Consider the following 15,039-nt stretch of genomic DNA (forward strand, 5'->3'; position numbering starts at 1 on the left):
AAATGATTTCACTGAGCAAATCAGACTTTAGAATGTTATTTACTCAAAATAATGTTCTGGTTAACTTCGGCTTTGCATTGTGAATGGGTTGAAACACATGTCAAATGTTGTTCTGAATTAGTTAAACTAATTTAACCTCAATTCACATTCTTTAAGGTGAAGGTCTTTAACTTAAACAAAATATTATTTCATCAAATAATGTTTTGTTTAATTCAGGATTTGCTTTGTGAATGGGTTGAAACACATCACAACTGCAAATGTTTTTTAACTCCATTCCATGCTTTTTGGAATCAGATCTGCAGTGAACAAGGACTCACTGAATTATTCTAATTATAATCAACCACTGTTTTGTCTTTTGTTTGTTTTTGCATGTAAATAGTTCCTTATCTTAGCTTCTTTATATCTTCATTTTGCTTAGTAGTTTAGTTAAGCTTCACTAGCCTAGTAGTGAGGATTTCCTGATTGAAATATTGTTAATTCAGATAAACAGCATTACATAGTGATGTTCTCTGGATGTTCATTTTATTTCTGTTATTTAATTTTTGAACTTGAAAAAAAGTTGTCACTCCTTTATTCTATGTATGTGCAGAGTTTGCTGTTAAAAGATTGCTAGTGCTCGAATTCATCCCTTTCAACCATTGTCTTGATATCAGCTTAACAGCTAATTATCACCAGACAATACTTAACAGACAAAGGGTTATTTAATAAACATTATATAACTTTAAACAGTGTATAATTGCACAACACTAAGGAGATGGTCAGCCCCCTAACTGATCCACTACAGTTCGCCTACCAGCCCCACCTGGGAGTTGAGGACATCAACTTCCTGCTGAGTTTATACTCATCTGGACAAGCCGGCGAGCACTGTGAGAATCATGTTCTTTGATTTCTCCAGTGCCTTCAACACCATCCGTGTTGAAGGCACTGGCAGCTCTACTGGGTGAGAGGATGACTGCAATGCAGGTGGAGGCCCCCATCGTGTCCTGGATTGTTGATTACCTGACGGGCAGACCACAGTATGTACGCCTACAGAACTGTGTCTGACAGTATGGTCAGCAACACTGGGGCCCCTCAGGGGACTGTCCTCTCCCCCTTCCTCTTGTGTTGTTGCCAGCACAATCTTCTTTGCTGTCAGATGCTGGGGCAATGGGCTGAGGGTCGCTGACAATAACAGACTAAACAAACTGAGCAGGAGGGCCGGTGATGTCGTGGGGGAGGAGCTGGACACTGAGGACCGTGGCAAAGAGGAGGATGCTGTCCAGGCTTCAGTCCATCTTAGACAATGTCTCACACCCTCTCCACGACACACTAGCCCAGCAGAGGAGCTCCATCAGCAGAAGACTCCTCTTACCCAGATGCACCACAGAGCACCAGGAAATAATCCTGCCTGTGGCCATCAATCTTTACAACGCCTTCCTCAGTGATTCAGACACCCCCCCCTCAGGAATTGACATTTATTAATTATTTGCACTGTTCTTGCACAATCGCTTTATTTTATATATATATATATATATATATATATATATATATATATATATATTATTTTGTGTGGAATGTTATATATGTTTGTATATCTGAATATCTGGAGCGTGTAACAAGAGTAATTTCCCTCTGGGATTATTAAAGTATGTCTGATTCTGAGTATTCAGTCTGGTGCTCTACCATTCAGGTCCAATTGGTGGATTGCTGGAGAGATGGTCGTCCTTCTGGCCAGTTCTCTCTCCACAGGACAATACTAGAGCTCTGACAGTAACCATCGGGTGTAGTCACTCTCTAGAGCCCTTCTTCCCTGATTACTCAGTTATAGAAGAGTCCTCGACAGATGATGGAGGCTGCTGTGATTATTGGGACCTTCAAAGCAGCTTATATTTTCCTGTATCCCAGATTTGTGATTTCCTTGAGACAATTCCTTTGACTTGATGCTTGGTTTGCATTCTGGCATGCACTGCCAACTGTGGGACCTTATTTAGACAGGAAAAATAAATGTGATTAATTTTGGAATAAGGCTTTTACATCACAAAATGTGGAAAAAGAAAAGCCCTGTAAATGATTTCTGGATTGCATTGGCTTCCTGTTAAATCAAGCATTAATTTTAAAATTCTCCTTATCACGTATAAAGCCCTTAATAATCAAGCTCCATCATATATCAGAGCTCTGATTACCCCGTATGTTCCTAACAGAGCACTTCACTCTCAGACCGCAGGTCTATTGTTGTTCCTAGAGTCTCTATAAGTAGAATGAGAGGCAGATGTTTTAGTTATCAGGCTCCTCCCCTGTGGAACCAACTCCCAGTTTTGGTCTGTGAGGCAGACCTCACAGACCAAAAAATTTCATTTTTGCTGCTCTAATGCAAAAGGCCACTCAAAGAATGTAATGGTTATAATTCACTTCTCACAACTCAGAAAGGCAGAAATTTGAAGCCAAATATGCTGCAAATTCACTTCTCACAGCTCAGAAAGGCAGAAATTTGATGCCAAATATGCTGCAAATGAACATTCTATGTGCCCGGTCATTAGTAACTGCAAAAAACTGTTTAAACTCAGTGAAATTTATATTTAACATGATTCAGGCGATTTGAGCACAAAAACAGATGGGAGCTGTCCAACAGCTAAGGTGTGTGGAAACACTGCTTACACCTTGTGGGGAGACCTAATTTGGTACATCTGACACCTAAATAAGTAATTTTTGCTGCTCTAATGCAAAAGGCCACTCAAAGAATGTAATGGTTATAATTCACTTCTCACAGCTCAGAAAGGCAGAAATTTGAAGCCAAATATGCTGCAAATGATCATTCTATGTGCCCGGTCATTAGTAACAGCAGAACACTGTTTAAACTCAGTGAAATTCATATTTAACATGATTCAGACGATTTGGGCGCTAAAACAGAAGAGAGCAGTCAATAAACTAAATTGTGTGTTAACAATGCTTAAAGCTTGTGGGGAGATCTAATTTGGTCCTTCTTACACATATATAAGTCATTTTTGCTGCTCTAATGCAAAAGGCCACTCAAAGAATGTAATGGTTATAATTCACTTCTCACAGCTCAGAAAGGCGGAAATTTGATGCCAGTTATGCTGCAAATGAACATTCTATGTGCCCGGTCATTAGTAACTGCAAAACACTGTTTAAACTCAGTGAAATTCATATTTAACATGATTCAGACGATTTGGGCGCAAAAACAGATGGAAGCTGTCCAACAGCTAAGGTGTGTGAAAACACTGCTTACACCTTGTGGGGAGACCTAATTTGGTACTTCTGACACCTAAATAAGTCATTTTGGCTGCTCTAATGCAAAAGGCCACTCAAAGATTGTAATGGTTATAATTCACTTCTCACAGCTCAGAAAGGCAGAAATTTGAAGCCAAATATGCTGCAAATGATCATTCTATGTGCCCGGTCATTAGTAACAGCAGAACACTGTTTAAACTCAGTGAAATTCATATTTAACATGATTCAGACGATTTGGGTGCTAAAACAGAAGAGAGCAGTCAATAAACTAAGTTGTGTGTTAACAATGCTTAAACCTTGTGGGGAGATCTAATTTGGTCCTTCTTACATATATACAAGTCATTTTAGCTGCTCTAATGCAAAAGGCCACTCAAAGAATGTAATGGTTATAATTCACTTCTCACAGCTCAGAAAGGCAGAAATTTGAAGCCAAATATGCTGCAAATGATCATTCTATGTGCCCTGTGAGGTAGTGAGGTCAAGGGTCAGCAAGGTGAACCGAAGAAACAGCCTTAGTCAACAATTCCAGCTTCTGATGACTTTTTATTTTCAACAGGATTCAGAACACTCCTCTTTTTCTCTGAGCTTCCAACAGCTCAGTTTTATAATCAAGTGGAAACACACCTGCACTTGAGTGGACCAAACCACAATTAAACAGGGAAGAGGAAAAACACATGAAAACTAAATAGAAAAACAAAAATAAAATTATTAATCTAATTTAGAAACTCCTCTATATAATAAAATGGTCTGCAAAATAAACCATGTAATACAAGAGAAGTCAAAAAGTTACTTTAAAGAAAAACAAAGCAATACTCCTAAAGAAACCCTCTAATTGGTAGCATCCAGCAAGACAACCAGTGACATCACTCAGACACTTAAGCAGGAAGTACTGGGCCGGCCCCTCCCATACTCCTGCAGATCTACAAGGACAAACAATGGGTGAGTAAAAAGGAAAACAATTATAAATATACTTTGAAACCAAATAAACAAATTCAACCAATAATCCAGGAGTAGCTTTAACCTAAACATATAGATGGAAACTGCAACCTAATGCTAACTAATGTTTAAATTTAAGCAATATGGCCATCTACAGAAAGTAAATGAATCAGAAATAAGAATAAGGGACAAATGGTGAACACAAACTAAACCACTTTGTCACATGCCCGGTCATTAGTAACAGCAGAACACTGTATAAACTCAGTGAAATTCATATTTAACATGATTCAGATGGTTTTGGGCGCTAAAACAGAAGAGAGCAGTGAATAAACTAAGGTGTGTGGAAACAATGTTTAAACCTTGTGGGGAGACCTTATATGGTCCTTCTTACACCTAAATAAGTCATTTTTGCTGCTCTAATGCAAAAGGCCACTCAAAGAATGTAATGGTTATAATTCACTTCTCACAGCTCTGAAAGGCGGAAATTTGATGCCAGATATGCTGCAAATGAACATTCTATGTGCCCGGTCATTAGTAACTGCAAAACACTGTTTAAACTCAGTGAAATTCATATTTAACATGATTCAGACGATTTGGGCGCTAAAACAGAAGAGAGCAGTCAATAAACTAAGTTGTGTGTTAACAATGCTTAAACCTTGTGGGGAGATCTAATTTGGTCCTTCTTACATATATATAAGTCATTTTAGCTGCTCTAATGCAAAAGGCCACTCAAAGAATGTAATGGTTATAATTCACTTCTCACAGCTCAGAAAGGCAGAAATTTGATGCCAGATATGCTGCAAATGAACATTCTATGAGCCCGGTCATTAGTAACAGCAGAACACTGTTTAAACTCAGTGAAATTCATATTTAACATGATTCAGACGATTCTGGCGCTAAAACAGAAGAGAGCAGTCAATAAACTAAGTTGTGTGTTAACAATGCTTAAACCTTGTGGGGAGATCTAATTTGGTCCTTCTTACACCTAAATAAGTCATTTTTGCTGCTCTAATGCAAAAGGCCACTCAAAGAATGTAATGGTTATAATTCACTTCTCACAGCTCAGAAAGGCAGAAATTTGATGCCAAATATGCTGCAAATGAACATTCTATGCGCCCGGTCATTAGTAACTGCAAAACACTGTTTAAACTCAGTTAAATTTATATTTTACATTATTCAGACAATTTGGGCGCTAAAACAGATAGGAGCTGTCCAACAGCTAAGGTGTGTGGAAACACTACTTACACCTTGTGGGGAGACCTAATTTGTTAATTCTGAGACCTAAATAAGTAATCTTTGCTGCTCTAATGCAAAAGGCCACTTAAAGAATGTAATGGTTATAATTCACTTATCACAGCTCAGAAAGGCGGAAATTTGATGCCAGATATGCTGCAAATAAACATTCTATGTGCCCGGTCATTAGTAACAGCAGAAAACTGTTTAAACTCAGTGAAATTCATATTTAACATGATTCAGACGATTTGGGCGCTAAAACAGAAGAGAGCAGTCAATAAACTAAGTTGTGTGTTAACAATGCTTAAACCTTGTGGGGAGATCTAATTTGGTCCTTCTTACACACATATAAGTCATTTTAGCTGCTCTAATGCAAAAGGTCACTCAAAGAATGTAATGGTTATAATTCACTTCTCACAGCTCAGAAAGGCAGAAATTTGAAGCCAAATATGCTGCAAATGATCATTCTATGAGCCCGGTCATTAGTAACAGCAGAACACTGTTTAAACTCAGTGAAATTCATATTTAACATGATTCAGACGATTTGGGCGCTAAAACAGAAGAGAGCAGTCAATAAACTAAGTTGTGTGTTAACAATGCTTAAACCTTGTGGGGAGACCTAATTTGGTACTTCTGACACCTAAATAAGTCATTTTGGCTGCTCTAATGCAAAAGGCCACTCAAAAATTGTAATGGTTATAATTCACTTCTCACAGCTCAGAAAGGCAGAAATTTGAAGCCAAATATGCTGCAAATGATCATTCTATGTGCCCGGTCATTAGTAACAGCAGAACACTGTTTAAACTCAGTGAAATTTATATTTTACATGATTCAGACGATTTGGGCGCTAAAACAGATGGGAGCTGTCCAACAACTAAGGTGTGTGGAAACACTGCTTACACCTTGTGGGGAGACCTAATTTGGTACTTCTGACACCTAAATAAGTCATTTTTGATGCTCTAATGCAAAAGGCCACTCAAAGAATGTAATGGTCATAATTCACTTCTCACAGCTCAGAAAGCTCCTCTCGACGTGGAGGAGCAGCGGCTCTACTCTGAGTCCTCCCCGGATGACTGAGCTCCTCACCCTATCTCTAAGGGAGAGCCCAGACACACTACGGAGAAAACTCATTTCAGCCGCTTGTATCCGGGATCTTGTTCTTTCGGTCACGACCCAAAGCTCGTGACCATAAATGAGGGTAGGAACGTAGATCGACCGGTAAATCGAGAGCTTCGCCTTTTGGCTCAGCTCTCTCTTCACCACAACGGATAGGTACAGCGCCCGCTTCACAGCAGACGCTGCACCAATCCGCCTGTCGATCTCCCGCTCCATCCTCCCCTCATTCGTGAACAAGACCCCAAGATACTTGAACTCCTCCACTAGGGGCAGCACATCCTCCCCAACCCGGAGAAGGCACTCTACCCTTTTCCGGTTCAAGACCATGGTCTCGGATTTGGAGGCACTGATTTTCATCCCGGCCGCTTCGCACTCGGCTGCGAACCGCTTCAGTGAGAGCTGTAGATCACGCCCTGATGAAGCCAATAGGACCACGTCATCCGCGAATAGCAGAGACGCAATCCTAAGGCCACCAAAACGGATCCCCTCAACACCTTGGCTGCGCCTAGAAATTCTGTCCATAAAAGTTATGAACAGAATCGGTGACAAAGGGCAACCTTGGCGGAGTCCAACTCTCACCGGAAACGAGTCTGACTTACTGCCGGCAATGCGGACCAGACTCTGACACCGGTCATACAGAGACCTGACAGCCCTTATTATAGGGCCCAGTACTCCATACTCCCGGAGTACCCCCCACAGGATCCCTCGGGGGACACGGTCGAATGCTTTCTCTAGATCCACAAAGCACATGTAGACTGGTTGGGCAAACTCCCATGCCCCCTCCAGAATCCTGCTGAGGGTATAGAGCTGGTCCAGTGTTCCACGGCCAGGACGAAAACCACGCTGTTTTTCCTGAATTCGAGATTCGACTATCCGACGGACCCTCCTTTCCAGAACCCCTGAATAGACCTTACCAGGGAGGCTTAAGAGTGTGATTCCCCTGTAGTTGGAACACACTCTCCGGTCCCCTTTTTTAACTAGGGGGACCACCACCCCAGTCTGCCAATCCAGGGGAACTGCCCCCGATGTCCACGCAATGTTGCAGAGCCGCGTTAACCAACACAGCCCCACAACATCCAGAGCCTTAAGGTACTCCGGGCGAATCTCATCCACCCTCGGGGCCTTGCCACTGAGGAGCTTTTTAACAACCTCGGGAACCTCAGCACCAGAGATGGGAGAACCCGACCCAGAGTCCTCAGGCTCTGCTTCCGCAACAGAAGACGTGTTGGTGGGATTAAGGAGGTCTTCGAAGTATTCCGCCCACCGACGTACGACGTCCCGAGTCGAGGTCAGCAGCACACCACCCACACTGTAAACAGTGTTGGTACTGCACTGCTTCCCCCTCCTGAGACGCCGGATAGTGGACCAGAATCGCTTCGAAGCCGTACGGAAGTCTTTCTCCATGGCCTCTCCGAACTCTTCCCACGCCTGAGTTTTTGCCTCGGCGACCAGCCGAGCCGCCTGCCGCTTCGACTGCCGGTACACATCAGCTGCAGCCCAGGGAGGCTGCCACCTTATATATATATATATATATATATATATATATATATATATATATATATATATATATACACACATTTTATTCTGGAATAACCGCGACAATGAAGACTGCCGAAAATATACTTAATGTCTTACAGGAAATCTATGGAAATCTTGAGGAAATCTATGATAACAATCAAAAGATCAACAATTATACATAGTTAACAGATCAAGACACCCTAGGTACTAAAATTAGTTAGATAACTCATTAGATCAAAACATACTTGTTCAAAAGATAAATAAAATAAAGTTGAATAGAAATATATATATATATAGATACAAACAATATATAATTACTGAAATTCAAGTAAACGCTGAGCTAAAAAGAGGAGTTTTGTTTGCTTTCACTTCATGAGGTCATGCTTTTAGTAAAACATGGTTCTAATGTTTTCTGTAGGTTTACCTTGAAACTCCAACAGGAAGTGCTGCTCAACTTCAAGGGACACCACTTTACTGTCACCCAGCCTGCTTCACTTCCTGCTTCGTTACTGTGTGTGTGACTGAAAACAGAGCTGTGGGTAAGTGCTGACAAACCTGTTATTCTGCACTGCTTGTTCTTTATGAAGACATGCAGCTAACGAGACACAAAGACAAAATAACATTCCATGTGAGATTCCATGTAAGAAAGGGTACTCACAAGGGTACCAACTGTAGGTTTCCCCAGTGAGGCTGAGTTTGAGCAAAGTAAAAAACGCCTCATCAGAACTTAAAGCTATAGAATTGATATTCATTTATTCAAGAAGCAATGGTTTTATTTTATCAGGGTAAAATTAAATCACTGTTATTTATTGCATCTAGAAGTTATGTATGGTGTATGCAGAATGCAAGGGGAAAGAAGGTTTGCAGGACTGTCAAAGGCAAAACTATGTGCACCCCAGCATTAATAGGATGTATAGCCGCATTGAGTAGCAAAACATCGCAGCATTGTTATGGTCGGATTTTGGCTTACTCTTTGTTTTGCCTTTTCTTCAGTACATTGCTCTAAAGCTTGGAGTCTAGACTTTGACAGGCTTGTGCTACACCTTGATTCTTGTCTTTTTCATTCATTCTGTTGCAGATTTGCTGCTGTACTGGCTCATTCACAGGTTTCATGACTCAAGTCAAACCAACACAAACTAGTATTTTATTGGAATTTTATGCGATAGAACAATACAGAGTAAAGAAAAATTGTGAAGTAGAAGCAGCCAATTGTGTAAACTCACAATGTTATAAAGGTGGTCATACTTGCTGTTAATCACTTAACCGAGCCCTTTAATCAGCAGCATCTGGCTGCTACTTTCCCCCTTCAAACATATAAATGCAGCAAGAATCAAGTTATAAATAATTATACAACCATGGTTACAGTGGGACAGATTAGTCCCCATATGGCTTCAGGAAATAAAAATCCTGCCTAGGTTTCCTTAATCATGTTCCCTTAACCAAGTGTTTTTAAACCAGTGGTCTCAAACTCAAATATTTGAGCTGCAACCTTTGCAGGACAGCAGTTGTCGAGGATTGGAGTGTGAGACCACTGGTTTAAACATTAGTCCCAGTCTCTGCTGTGGAGCTGGAATTGAAAATGGTTGGAACTACCCAACTATGCTTTCTGTATTGTGTCACTTCCCGTTTTTGTACTCGATGGATCTGTTTGGTGTTTCAGACCCTCAATTTTGGTCTAAATTCTCTTTACTGTGACATGTCTGCGTTAGTCTAACACAGGCGTCACCAACTTTTTTGAAACTGAAAGCTACTTCATTGGTACTGTGTCATAAGAAGAGTTATCAGTACTCACCTTTGAACTAGAAGAGTAAGAGCTCACCTTAACTCTACATGAAATAAACATACTTGAATGCTTTTGCCATTTTTAAATATATATCGATGCAAGTGTGACTAAAAAGGAAGAGCAACAGGATAAAATACTTTTTTAGATGCATCTTACTGGTGGGTTGTGCTATTTTTTTAAACAGGCTTGAGGGTGGCACAAGTGGTTTTTAATAGGGGTTATTTCCTCAAATAATATTTTGTTTGTATTTGTCTGCCAATCATAAAACTTTGAACATGTTTATCCTGTCCTGACAGAGCCTAGAAAACACTGGGGAACTAAAGAGCCACGGAAACGCTGGGGAGTAGGAAAGCGTACGGAAACGCTGGGGACTAGGAAAGCGTACGGAAACGCTAGGGACTAGGAAAGCGTACGGAAACGCTGGGGACCAGGAAAGCGTACAGAAACGCTGGGGACCAGGAAAGCGTACAGAAAACGCTGGGGACTATAAAAACAGGTGTATGAAAATACTAGGGCTCAACAAGCGTACGAAAACGCCAGAGCAACACTAGCGTACGACAACACCAGAGGGAAGGACAGACGTATGGAATCACTAGGGCTCAACAGACGTACGGAAACGCTGTCTCGCACAACTAGTGTATCGAAACGCAAGGAGGAAGGAATGGGCATACGGAAATGCCAGGGGAAAGAAAAGAGGTCGCTGGGGCGTGAGGGAAATGCCGGGGCGCAAGGGAAGAGATCACCGGGGTGTGAGGGAAACGCCGGGGCCCAAGGAAGGAGATTGCCGGGGCGTGAGGGAAATGCCGGGGCGCAAGGGAAGAAATTGCCGGGACGTGAGGGAAACGCCGGGGCGCAAGGGAAACGCCGGGGCGCACGGGAAGCAGGAACGTCTAAAACGCCAGGGAACAAGAACAGAGGGCGTACTAACACGCCGGGGAACCGAGAACAGAGGACGTCTAAACACGCCGGGGAACCAAGAACAGAGGGCGTCTAAACGCGCCGGGGAACCGAGAACAGAGGGCGTCCTAACACGCCAGGGAACAGGGGATGCGCTGGGCAGCAACAGGCTGGGCGCGCCATAGGGCACAGACGGCGACTAGGGAGCGCCGGAGGGCTCTGGCGGCGGCTTGCGTGCGCTGGGCCACGACAGGCTGGCGCACCAGAGGACTCAGCCGGCAACATAGGCGCGCCGGAGGGCTCTGGCGGCGCCTAAACACCGAGGAAAACAAGAACTAAAAGGACTAGGTGAACAGAACAGAGACTCCAGGGGAAGTCAAGACAAAATAAAAACTACTTGAAGGCTAGAGGGGACTAGACTAACCTAAACAGGGCAAACCAAAAATAAAGAACATAGGGGAAGTAAAGAGCGTAAGAAAATGCTGCAATAACTCAGGAGCACTAAAACAAGGAAACCAAGAGTATCAGAAGCAGACTAAATCAAGGGGTGTTAAATAGCTCGTCACTAGGGAGCTCAGGGACCTTAATGAGCTCAGGGACCTTAATGAGCGCAGGGACCTTAACGTGCGCCGGAAAGCGCAGGAACCCATTCAGCGCAGGAACTAATTAATAAATACAGAGCTTAGACAAGAACTACAGAGCTTAAACGAGAACTACAAGGCTTAGACGAGAACTACAGGGCTTAGACGAGAACTACAGGGCAAAGCAAACCAAGAAACTAAAGCAAGAGCTAAGAGATTAAAGCAAAACTAGAAAACTCAAGAAAAACTAGAAAACTAAGGTAGAACTAGAAGCCTAGAGAACTAAAGCGAAACTAGAAGCAAGAGAACCAGAAAACTAAAGCTGAACTAAACTAAAGCTAAAGCAAATCTGGAAAATAAAAGCTAAACTAGGAAACTAAAGATCTAAGGCAGGAACATGAGAACGCTGGGAACACAGGAACTTGAGAATGCTGGGAACACAGGAACTTGAGAACAAGGAACAGCTGCTGGACTTTGAGAATGTGGAACAGCTGCTGGAATTTGAGAACGTGGAACAGCTGCTGGAACTTGAGAACGTGGAACAGCTGCTGGAACTTGAGAACGTGGAACAGCACAGGAACTTGAGAACAGTGGAGAACGGCAGCAGGTGGAGAACATGGAAACAGAAGCAGCTAAATCCAGCCCGCTCCTGCACAAAGCTGTGTGTGTGGAGTCCGGGTTAATCTTTGGCCGGGTTGTATTGTCATGATTTGTCTTCATGAACCCGGACAGAGCACACACACAAAGAGCTGATCTTGAGAGTTTATTGCAAAGAAGGAGTAGTGGAAGGTGAAAACCAGAGTAAGTTACTGGGCTGGAGTTGATGAATAGCAGGAGCAGGCTGACTGGAAGGAGACCAGAGAACTGAGGCACTTAGGTAACAGAAGTCCCAACAGCAAGGCAGTAGACAGGCGTGGAGTGAGTGGAGGTTGCAGGTAAAGACTGCAGACGACCCGGCAACCAGGAACAGACTGATGTGACTATTTAAAGAGGGGTGAGCAGGTGGAGCCAGTCACAGGTGATTACAGTTTGACAGATGATCCTGATCAGGCTGCGCTGGGAAGGAGGAGGCAGGAACTGCTAAAAATGCAGACACCAGGCCGCATCATGACACAAATAATCTAGGAATAAATGGAAATTGCATTTTTGTAATCTTACATAGATTATCATAAACATTGGTCCAGCATTGTTGGGCTTTGTGACATGACCATAAAACATGAATTAAAGTACCTTCATAATAATCCTAATCTAAATAATCTAGAGGGAGTCTAATAAAAAATGATGCAAAATTTTGAACTGAATAAGGCATACTCTTGCATCCCTAGAAATTCCTACAGATTCTGTTCCAATCGTCATCACTAAATGTTAAGTTCTGATCCCTTTCCCATGCCTTCTGCAGAGCTGCAAAGGCCCCATTACCAAGAGTCTGAATCAGCATAGAATAATAGAGAGCTGCGGACCCAAAAACCCCTCCCAACATATGCTGGAGTTGCAGGTACCTGTAAAAGTGGGATGTAGGGATATTGAACTGCCGCACCAACTCCCCAAAAGATTTTAACGTACCATCACAATACAGATCCCCTAATGTGACCACACCGTTCTCCTGCCATATCTTCCAATAAATGGGAAATTTACCAATTTTTAATTTAGGATTTAACCAAATGCTTAAAGAGACATTTAGAAAGGGATTAAATTTTAATATTCGGGCAATTATGGGATTTTTGCTTTTTTACTTATTTCAGACGGGCAACAACAGCTTGTTCCATACAATACCACGGCGGGGCTCTTTCGGGAGGTAGAGACCAATGGGCCAAGATCCTTAAATTAAAAGCATAATAGTAAAATAACGTATTTGTTAGCCCTAAGCCTCCTTTATCAGCTGATCTTTGTAACTTACTATGGTTCAAACGGGCTGTTTACCATTCCAAATAAATGTCTCGGATATTCTGTCGAAGCTTTAAATATAACAGTAGGGAATTTCTAATGGGAGGGACTGCATAAGCTAATTTGGTTTGAGAACATAGGTAATTTTCCAAATATTAACTTTACCTGCCATAGACAAATTAAGAGTTGTTCATCTTTCAACATCACATGAGATTTTTCATAATAATGGTTCAAAATTGACCAATACCAAATCTTTAAGCTGTCTGGGAAACTAAATACCCAAATACAGAATACCTTGTTGAGGCCACTGAAATGCACCTGGATAAAAGGCAGTGGATGGGCAATAAGCTGTTAAGTGGAGTGCCTCAAACTTGGACCAGTTCACCCTGTAGCCGGAAAATGTTGAAGTCTATAATTCCAAGAAGACATGGTACAGATCTGCCAGGACTAGATACTATGAATAATATGTCATCTGCATAAAACATCAGTTTATGTACCATCCCACCAACAGTGATCCCCGGGAAATCTGTCACCTCCCATAAGGCAGCTGCGAGAGGCTCAATGGCTAAACAAAAGAGCAAAGGGGATAGGGGTGAACCCTGCCTGGTTCCTCTTCCCAACGTAAAATAATCTCAAACAAGACCATTGGTCTGCACTGCTGCTTCTGGGTGCTTATATAATACACAAATCAATCTTATAAAGGTGCTACCAAATCCGAACTGTTCTAAACTTTTGAACAAATACCCCAATTCAACCATATCAAACGCCTTTTCAGCATCAATAGAGATTGTAGCAACTGCGAACTAGGGGTCAGCCACGACCACCTAACATCAATAAGGCGTCTAATATTATCTGAGGAATGAATCCCACTTGGTCAGTATGAATCGATGAAGTAATTACGCTGTCTAATCGGTTTGTCAACATTTTTTAAAATGATCTTAACCTCTATTTCCAATAAGGAAACAGGATGGTAATTCTTGCGTTCATTCAGATCTTTACCTGTTTTAGGAACTAGACAAATAAGGGCTTGTCTCAAAGTTGGTGGCAGCACACCCACCTCTAGCGATTCCTTATACACCTCTATTAAAGGTGAAGCTAATTCCGTTGCAAAGTTCTTAAAGAATTAACCAAAATAGCCTTTGGGCCCAGGTGCTTTACTTGACGGTAAAGCCTTAATTACCCCTTTAATCTCATCAATAGTAATATCAAGGTCTAGAAAATCCCTCTGTTCGTCTGTCAGTTTTGGGAGTCCTAGTGGTTCTATAAACTTATGGATTTCTTCTTCTTGTTCCTCTTGTTGAACTATAGAGATTACTATAACATTCTTTAAGGGCCTGATTAATATCTACAGTTGCAGTAAGCAGGTCTCCAGTTGGCGATCTAATAGCAGGAATAGTGGAGGACAACTCCCTCTGCTTTATATAAATGGTAAGCAACTTTCCTGCTGTATCTCCTGACTCAAAATATGTTTGTTTAGCCCTAAATAGATAAAATTCAACCTTCTGGGATAATGTGTTATTATCCTGATATTTTAACTTGGTTACTTTTCTCATGCCTTCTTGTGTCATATGTTGCTTCCCCTTTGTTTCAGCCTGTTTATTTACATTTTCAAATTCTAGCTGCTCCCGTGTTTTAATTTTCTTATGGCATTACGTACGTTCGATATTCCGTACCCTAATCACAGCCTTCAGGGCCTCCCACGTGATACCTGCCGATGATACAGATTGCCAATTAATCTCCAAGTAATTCTGTCCTTAGCCACTCAACATTTACTGGGTCTTGCAGAAGTTTAACCGCCATCTGTAAAACTTTCTTCTTTCAGTCTTAGGTAAAAGATTCAAGCCGACCCTGTCAGGGTTCAGT

The 15,039-nt window shown here is 42.0% G+C and overlaps 1 protein-coding gene across 1 annotated transcript in view; it reads left to right on the forward strand.

The window, feature by feature from the left end:
* Nucleotides 1–8,483: 8,483 nt before the first annotated feature.
* Nucleotides 8,484–15,039, forward strand: part of sts (steroid sulfatase (microsomal), isozyme S) — a gene marked incomplete in the record, with an annotated part of 49,679 nt that continues 43,123 nt past the window's right edge. The window contains 1 exon segment of the mRNA XM_036128217.1: nt 8,484–8,570.

This window comes from Fundulus heteroclitus, chromosome 24 (assembly GCF_011125445.2).
Source record: "Fundulus heteroclitus isolate FHET01 chromosome 24, MU-UCD_Fhet_4.1, whole genome shotgun sequence".
Classification (NCBI taxonomy): domain Eukaryota; kingdom Metazoa; phylum Chordata; class Actinopteri; order Cyprinodontiformes; family Fundulidae; genus Fundulus; species Fundulus heteroclitus.